Source organism: Phlebotomus argentipes, unplaced genomic scaffold (assembly GCF_947086385.1).
Source record: "Phlebotomus argentipes unplaced genomic scaffold, Phlebotomus argentipes genome assembly scaffold_18, whole genome shotgun sequence".
Taxonomy (NCBI): Eukaryota; Metazoa; Arthropoda; class Insecta; order Diptera; family Psychodidae; genus Phlebotomus; species Phlebotomus argentipes.
This window is the reverse complement of record NW_026776177.1, coordinates 18,384,251-18,405,042: the sequence shown is the minus strand read 5'-3', so window position 1 is coordinate 18,405,042 and position 20,792 is coordinate 18,384,251.

Below are 20,792 nucleotides of genomic sequence, written 5' to 3'. Positions count from 1 at the left end.
CAATTTAGTCGCACTAGCCATTGAACTTGGCATCGCGAGGAGGAGAGAATTTCAATTTTCAACGGCCTTGCGGTGCTCATGACACCCGACAGCCTCAAAGAAATTGATGAGATAAACGGGCTTTTACAGTTTTATCAAAATGACGGGGGGACGGGTCTAAAAATAGCCGGGCGCCTACATAATTGCTTTACAGTTTCGAATATATTCACTTTATCGGCTGATCTACTTCGCTACGCCAAACTATGTGGCACTCAGTGGGCTCCCACAAGAGAAAGGTGGCGTCCTCAGGGCAATGTCTCTATCGCTGGGCGCCAACTTGATCGATTGGACTTTACGCGCTTTCACAGAAATATCTGAATTGATTAGGCGTGTTATTCTTAGATTCTCTGATGCACGTGGAATTTGAGGAAATCTAATCTGCCCGTGAGATCACTGGGTTTTCCCGCCTCGCGAGGCAGAGAGAAAGTGGGTGTTGGGGAATCGGAAACTGCATCTCCACGTACCCTCTGTGTTTCCCCCACTCGGCATGTCATCTGTGCGTGGTCGAGAAGTTGGTAAAGCAGAAGAAAACCACGGAACAGATCAATGCGTGATAACGGGAAAGACATCAACGGGGGAATGCGTGTTTACCAGAGTGTTGATGAGGCTCTCCGTCATAATTACATGGTCACACCGTGCAGTTAGTGGTGATTATAGTGATAATAATCCACTAAAAATATTTTGAGTCAATTCTGACTTAATCTCAATGGCGTGATAAATGGTCACCGATGGTCGGAAGGTGAGATAAAAAGCGACACCATGGAGGGCTGGCCGTGTGGGCACAGGTGAAGAGTTAGGACTCTCAGTGGGCAATTAATTATGGCACTCTGACTGTATCTGCGGTGCAGGAGATGGTCGAAAAATTGGGAGAGAGCCATCCGCATGTGTAGTTGGGGAAAAAGCGTGCGTATTTTATATGTTCTTGCGCAGCCTTCAAACAGATGCGATTTAATCAGCCATTCCTTCTCATCTCTCACATGTATACCTAGTCATGTCGTGGTAGAACCTCCATACGGAATATGGATAAACATGGAACTTGATTTTATAACTGTTGTTTAAGAGTTCAAGTCATATTTTTAGACAGGGAAAAATCAATATCTCTGAATCTCAAACTGCTCCGTAGCATCTGAGCAGCTGAATGTCCAGAAAAAGAGTCCGAACTGTGTGCAGGTCGCCGTGAGAGGAATTTCAATTATATATCGAGGATGGAGTCCAGGGGAACATCAATATCTTCCCGACTCCAACAATTGTGGGATATAAGCTGTTGGGTGTTGCTGAGAAACTCCTTCCCTCTTCTCAAACATAAATCATCAGGCCATTCAAGGGAGTTATGAGCCGCGCCAGCAGTCCCATATCGGTATCACAGACACTCCAATATTGAGACTCTTGATTTGCGCGGGAATCCCTTTCAATTGCATCTCGAGTGCGCTTAATGTAGTCATGAATTTTTCCACGAAATCTCCTCACACTGGCAAATTTATGTGAGGTCAGTTTCATTCTCCGCCACTCGCTCAGCCAACCATGGGGAAGTCCACAACTCTTGTGCACCTCCATTCGCCTGCAAGAGCACTGCGGTATAATTGGGAGCATAGTTTGGGGACTAATTGGCGAGCACCGTGTGACACTCAGACGCTTGATTGAAATTCCTCCCAAAACGGCTATAAAGATTTTATTAAAAGACGCGTTATTACAGCGTGAAATGTTGTACTTTCTCGCGCTCGTACATCCGATAAAATAGAGAAATCACTCATCCAGATAATTGAAAAATACTTGTTCGATTATTATCCACCAAGTTAGGAGATGAAAATAAGCTTCTGGGAATATCTGCAGCCTTTCATCTACACACATACATTCCATCTTGCGATCTCATAAGTTTGCATAGACTATTTTTATGACATGCGATATGATATCCCACAATTGCCACATCCAATTGCTGGCTAAATAAGTCCACACAGAACCGTTCTTGCACCCTTAATGGCATCGAGTTTTACAGTAAATGAGTGAAAGAATTTCATTTGCTATGGATGGGAACTTCATTCATTGCTCGTATATTGAGCTGTTTATGTCCAATTCTGCGCTGAGACCCAGAGATCCATATTCGGTGGAAGAATCTCCGACTAGATCATTTAGCTCATCCGATCATGCAATCTCATGTGAGTTGTCCTCTCAGCTGCACGAGATTGACCCAATTCTGTGACACAGCCAGCATTATTAATAAATCATGAAACAATTTGCTAAACGATCATCTTCTCCGGTGCACTCCACTTGCCATCGTCCGCCAAGGAGACGATCAATTGAGTTGTACACGAGAGGAAGTATTCAACGCAGAACATGTCTTTTTAATTTCTAACAATTTACTCTGTGCCTGATCTCTCGCTGTTGCTCTCATTGGCGCAGAGTGGCACGATTGAGCTGATGTGGATGGCAGCGGGAGTGGATGATGAAAAAGGAGATGCTCAAGAGTGAGTATCTTTAAAATGAATGACCGTTTGTTAATTACAGTTGCGTGAGATTCCCAGAAATTCTCATCTTTGTCAGATTTGCAAGTCTCCTCAATTCTCCATCTCGCTGCTCGCGCGCCCATCAAATGACTCTCTTGTGTGTCATCGGGAGCCCCATGTCCCCATAGGAGAATGTTATTAAAATAATTGTGTGCAGATGAAGCAAAAAAGAGCCACGGCGAGTTAATGTTCCGCATAAAAGCGCGTAAAGGGTAATTGCCGAAAAGTGGTTTCGCTGCGACATCCCAGAAGTCACTTCTTAGAAAGAAAAGTGATATCTCAGGCAAACGGACAAAAACCCATGTCGTGATGGCGAAAAAGGGGTTATTAACGTCTGACTTTTGAATCACGAGGTCAATCGGAGGGACTGAAAGATCTGAAAGCAATGTTTGTCTTCCGTCTGCGCGTGGGACTCTTTTTTGCCGCGTCCATCAGTGGATTCAGAATCAGTTCGGCCTCCTCGGAGGCGCCGCACAAGAAAGCAAAAAGCCATATGCGATATGCCATTGAGTAAATGCAATTTCTTCTTCACCAAAATCAACACCAATAGCTTTTCCCCGATGATGATGGTCAGACCATTGACACAAGACTTGGAATGTTTGACTTTCTGCGGGGAATTCATTTGCCATTCATATTTACCAATGAAAAAGACTATGTGGTCGACTATTTATGGCGGAAAAAGGTGTCTCGTGATGATGAGATGTCTTGGGAAATAAAAAGAAAGCTCAATGAACCCATCGCCGACACCAGAAGGAGGCATATTTTTCACCAAGTGCTGTTTTGCTGCTGTTACACGATTATTATTCTTGCGAGCTGTATTTAATTATTCCTCCATGTTCTTGCATATGAGGGACTGAGATATCTCAGGGGGTGGACAACTGCCATCGGAGGAGGCAAAGTCAAAGAGAATATGTCAATTCTGTCCATAAATAATAATAATATGAGCTCATCGACCGCCCTCTTCGAGATTGAACTCACTTCTTGTAGTTCGTTGAAAATTCAACTGAATTTGCTTCAAATGCAACCGCGATATTATTCCAAATTTATAGTACGATGGGAACATTATAAAGTTAATGCAATGATAGAGTTCTTAAATTCCTCCTCTCATGTATTCATGAATTGGACTTATCCAGCGAATAATAATGCAAATAAATTTAGAATAAACTGAAATTATTCGCATATTCGACGGAGATCCATGAATTATTCCACCTCAGTGCGAAAAATGGCGAAATTATTCGCTTTAACATGGGAATTGAAAATGCCAGACGCTGTCATTTTGTGATTTATACGCCCCGCGAGATGTCTTGCACATGACCATTTAGCGTGCATCAGGATTGATGGTGAATGAAGCCGTCTCGTGAATATAGGTTCCATCGCTGTGAAATGCAGAAGAGGTAGCTATAAATTATATGCGCAGAATGATGGTCAATCATACTGTGTAATTCTCCACAGACTGTTTGAAATAGATCCTCAATCGTCTTTCTTTGTCTTAACAGCCCGTGTGTACTTGAAGAGTAATTGCCATTTTACGATTTTGACCTTAAACTTAGCCCATGAGCAGTTCAATGTTGATTGTTCCAATTCTGCACTGCGCGCAAGATTACCGCGGCCAAGATTGGGTGGACACGGCAAGGTGGAAAAAATTTCACCTCTAATGAAGCGCAACGTGAGCCATAGAGAAATAATTATTAATTAGCAGTTTAATGTTAATTGTTCACTATTGAAATTATCCACTGTTTACGGATCTTTTTGCCTCGACGCATTCCTGTTTTTCTGTCTTATCATCATCGCGATTACAAGGCGATTAGTGGCGCAATTGAGAACGTTCTGATCTCAGTGCCACGCTGCGCGGCGCTCAAATTGTGGGAAATTCACCGAAAAAACGAGCATATCTTGAGAAATTCAGCTGTAATCTATCCACAGCCGGAAGATGAGTCTCCATTCACGAAGAGATTAGCTTCCCCTCCCGCGCAACAAATGCCCCATTCACACCATCACTCTGTGGACTCAACTGACATGAGCCACTTCCTCTGGGACCGAAGTCTCTGTCATGATCTGCTAATCTTTCCACTGACTGAGCAAAACCACCAAATTCCCGCTAGTCGACTTTTCTTATGCGAGAATCCTCGAAACATGGTCAAGAATTTGCTGACAGTGAAGGCAATTGAAATTTGTGTGGCAGTGTTAATTAATTTGAAATGATATTTCTTTGGACCAGTGCGGGGATCTCCTAATTTAATTTGCATATAGAATTAAAAGTGATGCCCTAATTGGCCGACAGAGTCAATACTCAATTTACTTCGATCCCGAGATCCGTGAGCATGAGAGAGGTCAGGCTTCCTGGTCAATTTGTAGGGAGATTTCCATGGCGCTCGTTATTGGCATCTAGGCTGCGTCAAAATGAATTGCTGGGATACTAAAATATCAAGCAGAGTGCACTAAATCCCGAGTCCGTTACTCACAAATGCGTCAGCGTGGTAATTATTTAAATATGCATTTTAACTATAGTTTACCTGGGCTGCTTGCAGGAATGAAATGGGGCAGCAAGTGGATGAAATTGTGCTCTCCTGCGGTACATAAAATTACCATTTTCCATCCCGAACACCCAATATTCTCCGTGGGGAATTGATGAGGCGAGAACCACATGGTAGGTTTGTGTGAGAAATGGTTAAAGAAGGGAAAGGTTGGAAGACGCAGAGAAAAAGAACACACCAAACAATGCAATAACAAATTTGTCTTTGAATTTGTTGCTATACAAAGTTTCAAATTCTCTTTATGCCATTGGCGAGATGGGCAACAAAAACAGTGTTTTGTGAGTCGTGCGATGGTGGCAGAGAAAAACTGAGCTACATTCCGACAAACCACACATTTTAGATTTTTGCTCTTCTATTCTCACGAGATGCTGTGTGTGGATCTCAATGGAGAAGCAAAATACATCTGAATGGCAACAACCCGGCCGACACTCCCCAGCGACTACTCTCTCAACTGACACACTGGACATCGTGTTGTGACAGCTGTCTGGCTAGTGGTTGCTTCCGCAACTTTTGCAATGAATTTTACAAATTCTAAATGCCGAGGTATCGTCAGCAATTTGATCAGTATTTATCACCCATCGCACGATTGCAAGGAAGCAACATTGTACAATCACCTAATGACTCATTTGGCATGTTTCTTTCACTTATTTCATGTGCACGATTTGCATAAAATATGAAAAATATGCTATCTTTCAATAATTAAATTGTTTAACGTCAGGCACGATGTTTCTCTTTGGACGTTTAGCCATTTGTACCACTGACATGTTCCATTAATCCACTACTGACCTGAGTTCGTCACTGTGTCAGCCGGGCTGACTTCTCAGTGCTCAACAACACACGGTCGCCTTATTGGAAAGCTAGAGAAAGAATCTCCGACAGTGTGATGTTATGAGTATTTTGGCAAAAACCAGTCTTCACGCAGAACCATAAATGAATTTTAAAATAAATTGGCTAGAATGTATTCCACGAGGCAATCCCATCGCATTAAATTCTTCTCTCTTCTAGCCACTTTCGTCACCCAAATTGCTAGTGTGTGCCTTTCAACTCAACACTGCCTAGAGATGGATGTTTCTCCTATTTTGCTGAGTGTTGCAAAAAAAAGCGCGCTTTTGTGATGCTGAAGATTCTACTTGAGAAATTTGTTCATAAAGGTGCAAGACGAAATAGTATTTGATGACCTCTTTGCTTCTTCACATTTCTATCAAATCCCTACAGGCCATTGAGCCGCGATGTGGACTCTCCAGGAAGTATAAATTTAAATATTCGTGCAGCAATTATCACCTTCTGTGATCTATTCAAGTGAAACTCAGCGGTGTGTGAGTTATCGCTGAGCGGTGCCAATTTCTCGAGAACACCATGTACCATATAGCCATTGGAAATCCAATAGGTTCTGAATATGGTTTTTCTTGCGCTAGACCTTCTCTCACTCTGCCCTTCGCGCCTTTTCTTCGCCCCTGTTCCCCCGTGGCTTTTCCATTCTCACCCGTCCCCCCTTTTTCACCGTCCACGGGGCACAAAAGGGGGCAGAGAGAGGCAAGTGCGTTGCACTCTCCTGTTACGTACACATTTTAATTATATGGTGAGCCTTTGGTGCTTCTTTTTGGTCACCACCATCTGCCTGGAGAATTGTCGTGTTATTGTTTGTGTGGTGTGGCTCGAAGAGATGAAGAGCACCTCATAAAATCGGATGAGGAAATTACAAAATGAGGTGGCAAGATTATCGCTGCCAGTGATGATCTATTCTAGATCACAGTAATTGCTTTGGAGGAATGCTATTCCGCAAATTGTTGCGGGATGTGCTGATAGAGAGTAAAAAAAGCACTGTGATTCTGTGTCATGGGGTAATGCCACGCATTTCCACTGTTTCAATCATTGCTCGCGCGCCAAGCTATTGCGAATCACAACAATTTTCTGGCAATACCCATATTAAAACGTCATCAGTGAATCATGAAAATTCCTCCTCAACACCGAGAAGTGCTGTTAAATGATAGGGAATTTCTGCGTTTACACTCTACATTTGAATATCTCAAAAATGTTAATGAAACTCACAACAAATAGATAAACCATTTAATCAGTGTCTGCAGATTTGATGAAAAAAATGATAAAATTATACCATGATACACTTATTTACCATTCTGATGGTGAATTTTCTACACCAGAAAATTTATTGCTAGTCTTACAATGTTATTCAGTGTTAAAACTAGCGCACTAATGAACGACACCGTTAGAGATTTAGAAATAAATACCATTCTGAATTACTTACAGTAATTAATTGAACACATTCCTGTGGTAAATTATTTGTTGTTCAATTAATGTAAAGCAATACAACACTCAGAGTGACGATTGAAGTGCGTGTCTCAATTAAATTTCAATTAGTTATATATATAGTTATTTTTGTTCTTTCACACCCAACATCGCCGGATGGATGGTTCGCTGCGAATAAGACACATGCAGAAAAATTCAATGAAACCGCCTCGGAGGATAGTTTTCGTGGAAAAATGGACATTGATTGCCAGCCAGCGTCTCATCATGGCATCGGAAGGTGAGGGCAATTGAAGGGAAATTGACGGATAGGGCTGTAAGTAGAAATGGGCATGTCTAATACCATATACTTTGTATACTTTTGACGTGAAAACTTCCCAACAGCGACTCGTCTCAAGTGCAATGTCCTCAAACTGCCACCTGGGATGCGGAGATTAAAGGCATGGCGATTCGCGAATCTCTGCACGCGAGGGCATCAAGTGAGGATGACTCGAGACGTCATCGGCAAGCCTGCACGCCGACTTCCCACCCAGCGAAATCTCACTCTTTCATCATAGGCATTTCATTCATCTGCATCTTCCTTCATGATGTCTCCCAAAGATCTCCTCCTGCCTGTCTTACCCAAGAAGTATTTAACTATGTATATATATATATACATATATCCATTTCCATGTGTTGCATGTATTGTTATTATTTGCAACTTTTTCTCCGCCAAGCACTTTCTGGCTCTTGCATCAGAGCAACCTCAATGGGTGAGGAGAGATGATTCATTTCGAAATTTTTTCGCGTCAGTATGAATCTATTGGGAGGATTCGCTGAGCGGCCAAGGGGCGTGAACTCCGCAGAGAATTGCACTGGAGTCAGTGTGCTAAAGGTCGCAGGCTGATTTATGACAGTGTACAGTAACTCGAAAAATGTCCTTTCAGATAGCAAAGATATTTCTTTGAATTCCGAACATCTCTATTAGCAAGATTATCGATAGAAGCTGCTCAATAGACTCCAACCTTGAAATACATAATCAGTGATCTTAGGGCACTGCTAATAAGACTTTCAAAACCATCTTCAGAGAGACACACATGCATGCAGCATCCGTGATTTGAAATCGTGTCAAGAACTTATTATGAGCAAGAGCTATTTGGAGTCTGGACAGTTGATTTGTTCGGCTGAATAAATCGGAATACAAATAGCCGAGTAATGTTAACCCATATTCACCCGCTATTATTATTACTCGTGCGATTATGTCAGTTATTGTGTGAATAAACATGAGTTCGTGTATGGTTCACGCGATAGAATTTTTGTGATTTAATAAGACGGTTACACTCAAAATTAAACGTTCATTGACTGTCCATAATTTCTGCCTTCCTCATTTTGCAACAGATTAATGAAAAAATTAAACCGGGTTCCTGCTATAACTCTGCTGTAACTGCTCTCTGGGCCGCGATACATTAGCAGACTCGAGAGAGCATGTACGTGAATTTTTCAGGGTTCATCGTACGACGATAAGTCTGCGAGTGATTTAGGAGATCGCAAGTCTGGGGTGCTTGTGGCTTCTTTTTCGCCTGGCAGCCCGAGAGTTGCGATGTCACCGGCAGTGAAATTAGTGTATCAAGATGGGAGATGTGAAATATTATGCAATAAATTAAGTGAGTTGTGCTCTTCACCCATCGCTTGGCGTGGAAAATGTGTGCCTCGATGATGCGCGAACTTGGCGAGTGACACTGACTTTGAAAGTTGTACAAGATTGTACGTAAGTCACGACCACACACATTTCCATCATCCAGCAAGACTTTCACTCACGAAATCGATGCCATAACTTTCTTACTTAATAATCCCACTCTCGCGCCACTCAGCTGCAATATAGCGTGAAGAGTTGCCGCACTCGACATGATATTCACCGAATATCATGTACACTAGCATATGCCTCCGCTCATTTGGGACAGGCAGTGTGGGTGGACGCGCGAACGCAATTTGTGCGGAGAAGGTCAATCGTTTAATCCATCTAAATTGTCCAATCTCGCCTAGAGATTCTTTCTGCGGGCGTGAAAAATTTCACAGTGTCTACCGCGATGGGAGAAATAAATAAAGCTGTGAGAGAGAGGGATTGCCTTTCTCGCGGTGTCCATTTATACACATTTTTCACTATTTATCTTTGCATTTTTCAGCTTCTTGCAGCCACTCAACTCGCACCTATAAAATCATCTCGCCGGGGAGGATGTATCCGCAGACATTCGCGACATATTCACATCTCTGACGGCTATTAATAGACTCCTCTCTCACCTGGCGAGGCAAATCCAAATGGATGGCGAGGGCATGGCATCCAAGAGGTGCAAGAGGTGGACAGTGGAAAAAAGAGCCGAAGGTGAGCACAGCGAAATAATGATTGAGTGCTGAAGATGGCTCATCCCGTTTTCCTATCCGCGCGCGGCGCGGCGTTGGCAAAAACGCGCCCAGGCGAGGCGGCCGAGGGGGAGCAAACAGAAGGAACTGATGGTATTGACCAAGTTGAAGACAAAGAGGCCCAAGTGGACAGCGATCGTGTGTTGAAAATGGCAAAGAGGATGGCAACACGGACGACCATAATAATCATCATCAGTGATAATAGATGCAAGGGTGAATCTATATTTTCCATCGCGGACATAATTGCCCATGGAGAGTGGTTCTATTGCAAGACAACACCAAGATAGAATTCCGATGCGGCGAGGGTTATATTTCTGCAATTTCCACCTCACTGTATCACAAATTAACAAAACGCGTTTTCTCCCAGCAATTGCAGACAACACCATCGGGAGGCGCAATAAAAAGGCATCGGCCAGACAAGAGGAGGCAAACTTATCTCGGCACTGAAAATAGAATCACAAATTGCAGAATGTGACTTTGGAAAGAAATTATCTCCAGTAATTGTTCACTTGAGAAAATATATCTCGGAAGAGGAGACTTCTTGGAAGAGGCCACTTAGCGTTATTAAATAATTGGCCAAAGCCAGAAGCCCGAGAAGAGAGTGAGCACAGAACCTTGTGATCAGCGTGAAAGTTAGAACTGTTGACCTTCAAATTTGACATACCTACATCTCGCGAGATGCACTAAAATAGCCGTGAGTTGGCAAAAAAAGCCGCGGTTTTTCTTGCATCGACTCAAGGGTGAGCACTGATTACGAAACACCGTGAAAGGTGAAATTTGTCAAGGCGCGGGGATTCGGTCGAGTATTGTAATGTACAGTGAAGTCATCAAATCGGGTGATATTACTTAAGCCAAGAGTTTTCAATTATGCAAAATAATTGAGTAATTGAAGTGTGGTTAAAGAGTGTTTTTAAATATTTATCAGCCGCTTGACTTTTAATAGTATATCTCAAATGGTTTTGTGACTTCAGAGCTGTGACCTAATCTAAGCTTACATTGTGATGCGCGGACAATCTTACCCCTTGGTTCCGCTTTGCGCTCTTGATTCAAATCTTAGCCACACACTTCACCTGTCTCCTGACACGCGTTCTCGACCGCGAGATTGCAATTTTAGCGCAAGAAGTGGGATCGTGCACAATGAAGAGTGTGCATAATTGCAAGTGTTGAATGGAATTTTGAGAATTTGTCCACTTTGGGAGGCACACAATACAGCACAGCGAGCGTGGCACCTAGAATGTGGTCTTGGTCGAGAGCCACGAAAATACTGTCGGTTGGCAGCGACAGTAGCCATGGAATATAGTGCAGAATCTTGCGCGTGTGGGCCCGGCACGTCTTATTATTGGAATATAAACCCACTTTTATTTTATGTACATTAAATTGTCTCTGGTGGAGTATGGCAAAGAGGCACAAATCTCGCATCATATGTACAGAATACAGACACAGTGAGAATACAAATTGGGGTTCCGGCGAAATACCACGTATGACTTTTGTGCAACCATATACCATAGAGCGTGAGCTCCATTCATAGTCTCAAAGTGGGAGATGCCACATGCGGGGGGACGTCTCGCCCAGGCCACATCAAATGGCATCTTCATCAGTATTTGCGGAGAGGCGGGCGCGGGGCCCTTGTGAGACATCCACCAGAACACACATTCCTTTGGCATTTTTATTTGAGGACGGCGGCAAGGGGGAATGGTAAAAAATGCATAAAAATGCATTAGGAATTGAAGTTGCAAGATTCCCCGAAACAGCTATATGACCCATTCACATATTATTTGTACTGATGGGGGTCTCCTCTGTACAATGTACGATGGGCAGAGGAGAGAAGAGGCATCATACACTTTCAAGAATTCACCATTGACCGCCAACTACTTGCACCATCCATAAATATCCAACAATACCGTTACTATGAGAAGACTATGGTGTTGGATATCTTCTCTCCAGCATCCCAGGCAAAGAGGCCATCGGAGATTCTGGGTGGTTGGGACGATGCTCAAGCTTTTCTCGGCGGATAACCAGAGGAAAAAAACACCCAATCGCCTGGGCGAATAGGAAAGAAAAAAAAATTGAGGTGATAGTGAAGAAGCCAGAGGCGGCAGACAAAAAAACGTGCGAAGAACCAGTCTGAACCTACGTGGTCACTGCACCCAAAAAATATCTGTCCAAAAGTAGGTAATGGTGTTGCCGTGAAAATTGAAACTTACGCCGCAACTTCTTAACCAAGTCATCATATTGTTACAAAGTGCAAATCTAGTTTAAATTGAAATTCTCCGCTGTACATCGTGAACCCAGAAAAATATATATGGAGATGATAGTCGACCCTAATTCACGCACATGCACAGAAAATAATCCAGGCGACATGGATTTCTCTATCAGCCAGTGGATTTTCGTGGATCTGACTCTCTGCCAACTTATGACAAATGCAATGCATAATAAAAGTATTTTGCGGTATAGAAGGTCTGGGGGCAGATCCTATTAAAATGGATAATTTGCATTCTCGTGACAGTTACCAAATTGAAATATGCAAATTTATGGAATCATCCCTTCGGCTCAAAGAGGTGGTTTTTCCGTGAATTCTCAAATGTGAGGGTTTATTAAGTGTCGGGATTTCCCAGACTCTATCCACCCCTCACAGGCGAAATCTCTGCGTGGGGTGGATGGCTTGAAAGGCAATCGAAGTGATTTAGCAGACGGGAACAGATGATGATGGCCCATCTTCACCCACACACAAGGTAGATGACTTGGATGGAGTGAAAAAGAAACTGTGTTGAAGTCCACACGTCATTTGGGAGTAAATATAAAATATTTTTTACCTCTCACACTATGTACAGAGATTATTGGTATTTAAACAAGTTGAAGTACACCGGCAAATGGTGATGATGGAATTTGAAATGTTTACTCTCGAATCCAGTTCTTTCTCCACCTTCCTCCATCCTCCTGTCCTCCGGCCGAGGACCCGAGGAGTCTCCGTCCTTTCGCTAGCACTGAGTAACCCCGACATGCAAGATATCGTGCACCCTCCGGGGCGACATCCATTGAGACGATTCTTTTGGGGTTGTCAACAAAGGTCTCCTCGCCCCCTCGGATGTACTCAACATTGGCGTACATCTTCAAACATGATGGGCATGGGGAGTGAGTGAGATAAAGTCATTTGTGTTTGCACAAACATTTAGTATGGATAGAATAGTTGGAAGGAAGAACTTCTTCAAGATACTTCTTTTGGGGAAGTGACTTGTGTGTTGGAGAACCTCTCTTGTCTCACCTATACAGCTGAGGCGCAGAGTAAATAATCGAAATCCCCCATCAACCAATCCACCATATATGACAATCCAATATGTTTCCATTTCTTCGCTCTTTCCCGAAAGCCGACCACGGCCCGTCCAGGAAGAGTGGGCATCGTGCGGCGGTGGGTAAAAAATTTGGTAAAAATTTCTTCTCTGTGAAATTCACAGTTGGGAATGTCTAAACACTGTAGCCTTCTCATCTCTTAGTATACTATAATTTTCCGCTGCCGTCTTTTTGCCCATCACCGGTCACAAAAAGTGGAGTTATTGAAGAAATTAAGATGATGTAATTTAATTATAAGTGCTGTGAGGATTCCAATTGATCCGTACAATTGTGGCGAAAATCCTCCGCTGTGGCTTCGTTAGCATTGGGCGTTGAGCCTCGACTACATCTGGAGCTTCGCGCAGAATGTAATGAATCAAGGTGGAGATGAGTGCTAATTCAGATCATAAAAGTAATTTTTTCTCTTTCTCTCTCTCTGTCTCTCTTTTCCTACCAAATGAAATTTGATGAGCCATGGGATTTCGACATCCACTCGCGTCGTATTCTTCTTCCAGCTCGTGAACACTTTCCATAAGCAAGCGGCTTAGAGGTTTTGAGGAGAAAAATGAGGACATTGATTGCCATACGGGGACACCTCATCCCGCAATGCTAGGTTTTTCGGTGGTATGGCATTTGACTCTCGTAAAAGAAGTATTTTATGTAAGAAGTTTTATCGCGCGACTTTTGCATACAGCCGAAACTCTGGCACGTTCCAGAGGCGCAACACATAAAAGTTAGAGAGTAAATTGAGCGCATATTCTACCCAAGATTTCCTCATTTTTCCTCCCTTTCATCCCAACGTTCTTTCCTTGGCACGAGATCTTGTTTATTTTTACGAGCCATCCCTTCCGATAGAGTTGAGAACTAAAATCCACTTCTCGTTCCACTCTGGATCGAGTCAATGGACCATCACTGCCGAGTTAATAATCCATAGTCATCTTCCTAATGTAATCATCAATTTGTGATTTTGTGGCAAGGTCGGCGATCTCTCAGAATCCGCGAGATTTGCTCCGAGACTAACCACCATGACCACTGAACCTTACAAATCTCCCTGGCCAAGTATGTATATTGCATTATAAGCGAATATAAATTGTACATAGTTTGAGGTGGAAAAACACGAGAGAACGAGAGAGAGAAGTAAGAATGGGCAGAAGTTGAGGAACTCTACTATATAAGCCGAAAGAGAGAATAAAATTCTCGATTTATATTATTTATATGCGAAATCATCAATTGGAATGCCTCAATTTCCAATAAGCACTATATCGCGGGATTAATCAGAATTTGCGAGAGATTCCATTTCGTGAGCGCACTAATTCCTTAAAAGAATGCTTCTTCACTGCGAATTCGTGTGTGAATTTGATCGCGAGACTTGGCCAAATTTTGCTGAGATTCACCACAAGAATCGCCCGGGATTTTATCCCATAATCCCTGGCGAGCACACAGTCATGAGGGCACAAATTGTTGATAAATTGCAACAGTCTTACTCACCTAATCTCTTCACCACAAAAATGTATATCAGTCACTTCTCAACAAGATTCAAACTCAGTTTCAGCACAGTTCAACCAATATTTCGGCGGGGTCGTTTGCAAAGATTGCCAAAAGCACCACAAATCACTTGTCTTGTCCAATAGTTCAATTTTGAGCACAGTGTCCGTTTTGTAAGGATAGCGACACGCGAGGGTGCCTTCGCGGTCCCGCGAATCTCTGCTAGTGGCGCAGAAATCGGATGGCAAAAGTGATCCGGGCAATTGAGATGGGCCAGCCAATTGAGCTGAGATGTGTTCTGGAAGAAGCAACTCCTGGATGTGAGAAGAAGGGCCACTGGCCTAACAATAAGTGTAGTGTGTGTGCGAGAGACTCGAAAATTTCTGATCTCTGCACGTATTTATATAGCCTCTGTACGAGGGGCACCTCAGATGAGGCAGAGTCTGGTGTGCAGGAGTGGGGACTCAGGGGAATTGTGGTGGGAGACCCGCGAAGTGCGCACCGGCCGGAGACTCTTCTTTGTCGTCATCATCGTCATTTGGCATCATCATCATCATCGACAGCAGCGGCGAGCAAATTGTGGCAGAAACACCCAACAGCGCTGCGAACTCGCTTGTTTTGCAGAGGCTGCAAAACAGCTCGGATGCGGAGCTGCGGCCGCTCGAGCTTCCCCTCCGGTCGCGGGGCGCGGACGGAGGCTCCGCAGGGGCTATAAATTGTCTCTAATGTCCCCACGATGGGGGAGTCTCTCCAGAAGGGACTAATGACCAAGTTGTCTATCCACTCGGGGCCCATTCCTCGCCGGCCGCCACACCGGGATGGAGATGCTCAGCATCGTCTCACCTGCACTTGGCAATAAATTTCGCACGGCGACTTGAACTTATGCACCTTGGCACGCATTGGGCAAGGAATTCAAATAAATATCGGCAAGGGGAGGGTGAAGAACTCGTTGCTGGCGCGGCCGAGGAGTAGCAACCGGGCGGGAATGTTTTCCTCCGGCTCGGGTGTAAAAATAGACTCTCAAAAATTGCACATTCCAGGGAGAGTGGCTGCAGAAATTGCACCTTCAACGAGACATGAGATAAGAATCGGATGAGAGGGTCTAATGGCATTTCGCGCCTTCAGCCTTCACCGCCACCAATTAGAATCCATACCACTTCTTGGACGATTTCCACCGAGCTGACACTGAGGAATTCCCTGGGTCGCCGCGAAATGAAAATTCACACTTCCCGCCTGACGCAGCGTCACCTTGCAACCGACTTGTCCGACCAGCGCGATTCAATATTGACTGTCATGGGAGCGCTCATGAAAATTTAATACATGAGAATTAAATTATTATGTGGCGATTTTGCCGGGGAACCGTTTTCGATTGCCCTGAATTTTCGCGGAATTCACTGCTGAAATCTATAAATTCACCTCAATAGGCTCCAAACTGAATTTCTAAGTGATTCTCGATGTCTAACGAGTGGAGAATCTTGTGTCCACTGTAAAAGCGACTTTTGGATTGATACTGAGATGGATGTTATCAGAATATTTATCTCCAGCCTGATTAGAGAATGAGGAAAATCACTAACTGGACAAAAAAATGCGGCGAAATAGAGCATTGTCTGATATGACTTGGGTGGAGTGGAAACTTATTCGAAATAATCATACAATTTCATATTTAAAAAAGCGTCTCATTGCGAGCAACTTCCATAAATTCGCTGAAAGACATTCACTTCGTCAGCTGGGTTGGGCAGCATATTCGGCGAAAGAAGAAAAATATTCCCTTCGATACGCTTTGGTGGAGATGAAAATAATAAAGGCAAAAAAAACGTCATCTCTCGCGCGATGCTGATCATTTGCAATGGTACATTATTGCAGACACTCCACGAGATCATCAAACTTACGTCCACTCCAATTTCATTCTCATCAAGACGAACGCCTAGCGATCGGTGTGCGTGCAGCGATCCGTCCAGATTGTCCGGTGAATGGACTCTGCATCTTCTTTTTCTTCACACAATCGCACCAAGTCGATGAATATTCTTCATCCACTCTTGGTAGCGAATTCCAACCACTCTCGCGCGCAATTTCGCGATCGCACATATTGTTCGCGGACAGGAGCATTTATCTTGTTCAACATTCTCGCCCTATCAAATGATATTAATTATCAGCAATAATGCGCACGTCTTCGTCTCGGTATTTTTGGCAGCCACTTTTGGACCTCGCGGTGAAAATTCCGGGAGCCGGAGATAAGCCATGTGATATTAATTTGGCGGAGAGTAATTGAATTAAGTGGCTACCGTGTCATTGCACATTAAATTGCCTGCGCTCGCGGAAAACCGTGAGCAGACACTCGAAAATCCAGACGTCTCGGGATGTAGCAAAGCTCTCCAACCCACAAAACCCCAAATCTCCAAATAGAATAATCTAGAATCAATATTCCACCCGTAGATAAACGATTTCTGCACTTATAAAACAATAGACATACTTGGCAGTGAAAGTGCTCTCAGTGGATAGAGTTCGAATCGCAAGGATTCCCTCAAACTCCTGAGACGCATGGCGTATTATGTACGGTATTTCTTGGCAGCATCTTGTACATAATACTCTCAGCACATGTCTATCCTTGAGTCTATATCCTGCGCCGACTTATGTATCCACAATTTACTCTCCTCACATCGAGCAACCCCTTAAAGCAACAACTTCTTACATACAGGCAAATAAACTCCACTGCCAGTGGCGAATTCAGGTACAAACTGACTTTTCCTTAATTCACTAACTTTATGAGGTTATTAGACTCTTTTTGAGAAATCTCGTTTTATCACCATCCAATGGATTGCTTGCACTTGCTTTCTTGATCTCACTTGACCAGTTCGTGGGAAGACAAGTATCATCTCTCAATTGGCTTTTCAATATAAAATCACACAGTGCTTAATTTTATAACCTGCAAAATCAATTTTTCTTACAGTTACTATCTGTGCAAATTGAATTATATTGTAATGCAATATTTAAATTTCTGCCCCACTTCAAGTTTACGATCGCATTAGCATTAAAAATTATACAGTTGACATTCTGCGAGACATGTCACTCTGAATTTCCCGTGGTATATTTCAACGAAAATTAATTGCTGCAATTTTAATTACGTGATTCAGAAAATTGCTAGGAATTCCAGCGTGACGAGCGAAAACTTCAAAATCCCCAAATTCGCAGAATTATCTCTCGATCGTCTTGTGATACTCAATGGAACTTAATTATTGTCCATTTGCGAGATGCTTTTTCAGCTGGCGGCTGATTTCATCTCTGGCCAGAGTGTCATTGATTTGATTTGACGAAGGTAAAGTTCAAGAGCAGGAAACGGATATCGGATTTAACTCGAGCCGACTGTGCAAATATTTCTGAGTCTGACACTTGCAATATCTCTTCCTTCTCAACCAATTTCCACCCAGTTTGTCGAATGGATGCAAAAAAAGAGGAAAATTTTCGACGGAGAAGAGAGTTTATGAGCATTTTCTCTCGGCGTGAAAAGATGGTGCGTCTGTTATTTATTCTATCATATTGCTATCGTGCTATGAAGGATTTTTTCTATGGCGAATTCGTGTGCCAAGTACGAGAGCGGCGTGAGGGATGATAACGAGAATGATGATGATGACGCGTGGGAGAACCTTCCTCTGGATGCTGCGCACGAATCTTGAGGGAAAATTTTTCGGATGGAAACAATACGGATGCCGGTTGGCTATACACGCTATAGATCTCATTGTTATATGTTTGTGGTGCAAATAAGAAAAAGCCGAAAGGGAAAAGCCGGCTATTTTCCCTATGTACACATTCGCCCCATCCCCATCAGTGTCACGACAGTGGCTTGTTAGTCGAGCTGTTAGCTTTGAGATAATTTTCCGGTAATTGAAATTTCAAATTAGTCCAAAATGAATTTCCTACTTAAAGTTTTCCCAGTAATTTCATTTTGATTGAGACGTCTCTCTGTTTTCCCCTTTCTCTGTTTCATCCTGTCGCCATTCTGTGTCTCGTGTATTTTCACGAGGGAAGAGCGTAAGACAAATATCCATGTTTTTGCCTCCTGCACCCTGACGAAAAGCTCCCAACCAAGTCGTAAAATATCTTCTTCCTCCCCCTCAAAAGAAAAAAAAAGTGATTTTGCCGGTAGAAATTGCAGGAAAATTTGATAGACCGTAAAAAGTGGAGGTTTAAGCTTGCACGAAGAAAAAAGAGAAAAACCCATGAAGACTGGAGGAGCCTTAAATCTCTCAATAAAATTCGAAATTCCAGACACTTTCTCATAGTGTCATCCTCATTGATGGAGCATTTTCATGGAGGCGACAAGGATTTTCGACGGGACGCAACTCACTGTTGAGCTGATAAAGGAATTGATTTATGCACAGACATTTTCGGCATCCTCCTCGCGTCTGCTGCAGAAAATTGAACACACTTGTTGGGTGCTGAACCCGCACAAATTTCACCACCCTTCACGCGAGGGTGGGAACCCTCACGATGACACCGGAGTTCAAGGTTATATGACACTGTCAGCATAAGAATTCGCCATTTCTTCCAGTAAGTGAAATACGAGGCGATGGCCATCAAGTTTTCTCTCATTTCACAAATGCTTAAAGTTGAAATGCATAATCAAGAAGAAATGCTAAAATAATTTGTGACGGAGGATTTTTTCTGCATCTCCACCCGTTAATCTCAATCTGCAAAGACACAAACCCCGACTTCACTTTTCCCTTTTTATACATTTCCCCCGCATTTTTTCTTCCTATCTCCTGTCGCTTTCCATAGCATTTTTCCTCAGTGGCTCTCTCCTTCTCTCTTTCTTCAATTTCCACTCTTACTGAACCTTTTCACTCTCCATCTCGCCTCCGTTGTCATACAGTAATCTGTAGGTATACATATACACGATTTATACTTGGAAATCGACAGTACTTGAGAATTGATTTTCTTTATACTTCTCTACACACAATAAAGAATGTAATCTTGTTGCGAAGGCAAATAAACCTCCAAGAGTGCCTTCGGATTGCACGTGGTGTGGGTTCAGAAGAGCGAGGGGTTCCTCAGCAGACGCGTATTGTTGGGTGACTTTAACAAAGTGATGGCGATTATTGGGTTGAATTTGATAGTTTTCAGGCGGAAATTTATTCACACAATCCCATACATCTGGCTTGTGGTGATAAGGAATGACGATGGGCGAGTATTCTTCAACTTCGTGCTGTGCTCGAAGAAAGTCCACCAGCAGGGAGGGAGATTGCACAAGTAATATACGAAATTTTCATTTTAAATTAGTTAATTAATGGCAGGCGCCCGTTGAGACTCCTACCTTGTGTGAATTTTGGTGATTTGCTTGAGCTCGTGTGGACAAATCGGACAAATATCTATGAAATTCTCTTCATTTCTTATTCTTAATGTGATGGATCTTAGATGTGTTTCTCATACAAGAGTTCACAGATATTGCAACAAAACATATATTGGCTGTTTGAATTTCACTTTTATCAGAGTTCTTTCTATCGAGTCGATCGCCAACAAAATAAATCACATTTTAATCTGCGATTTAAGTGAGAAATTCACATCAATTGAGAAAAAAAATCTCCACATGCAGCCCAGTTTATACCTTTGAGCCACCAATAAAATCACAACTCCCTTAAGCTTTACTATTCTGATCGCTTTAACTCCTATTACCGTTAGACTTCAACAATCTTCAGCTCAATGTGATTTTAATAATATTATACAGAGTTGAGAGAGGGAGATTGATCGATTGGGCAGAGTTTGGGAAACACGCCGTTTATTAATATCTTCATTAGGCCCTTCATATTCGTGAGAAGTATAAATAATCAGCATTCTGAGATTCCATTTAGATAGTGGAAGTGGCCAAAGTGTCCACTGATATGTTGCATGGCGGTGAGTCGCGTCAGAAAATTGAAGTGGCGGAGTTTTTTCACCGGATTCACCTCAGCGCCAAAGAATGACCAAGACACACTGCCAATAAAACTGAAATTTATGATTAGTATCCGCAATTGACATCGTAAATTATTACACGTGTAATGAAATAAATTTCCACCTAAATTACCCCCAACAAACTCAATATAATTCATGCTGGAGTGAAGTTTTTTCTCTCAACTAGATGCTGGAGACGAGATGGATTCTTTATGGTTACTGGCGCGTCTGCAGAGTCCCTTTTTGCAACCCTCTCTCATCCATCCGAAGTCGGACAGATTCCACATAGATGGAGAGGCAATGTGTGATTATTCTTCTTAATGTT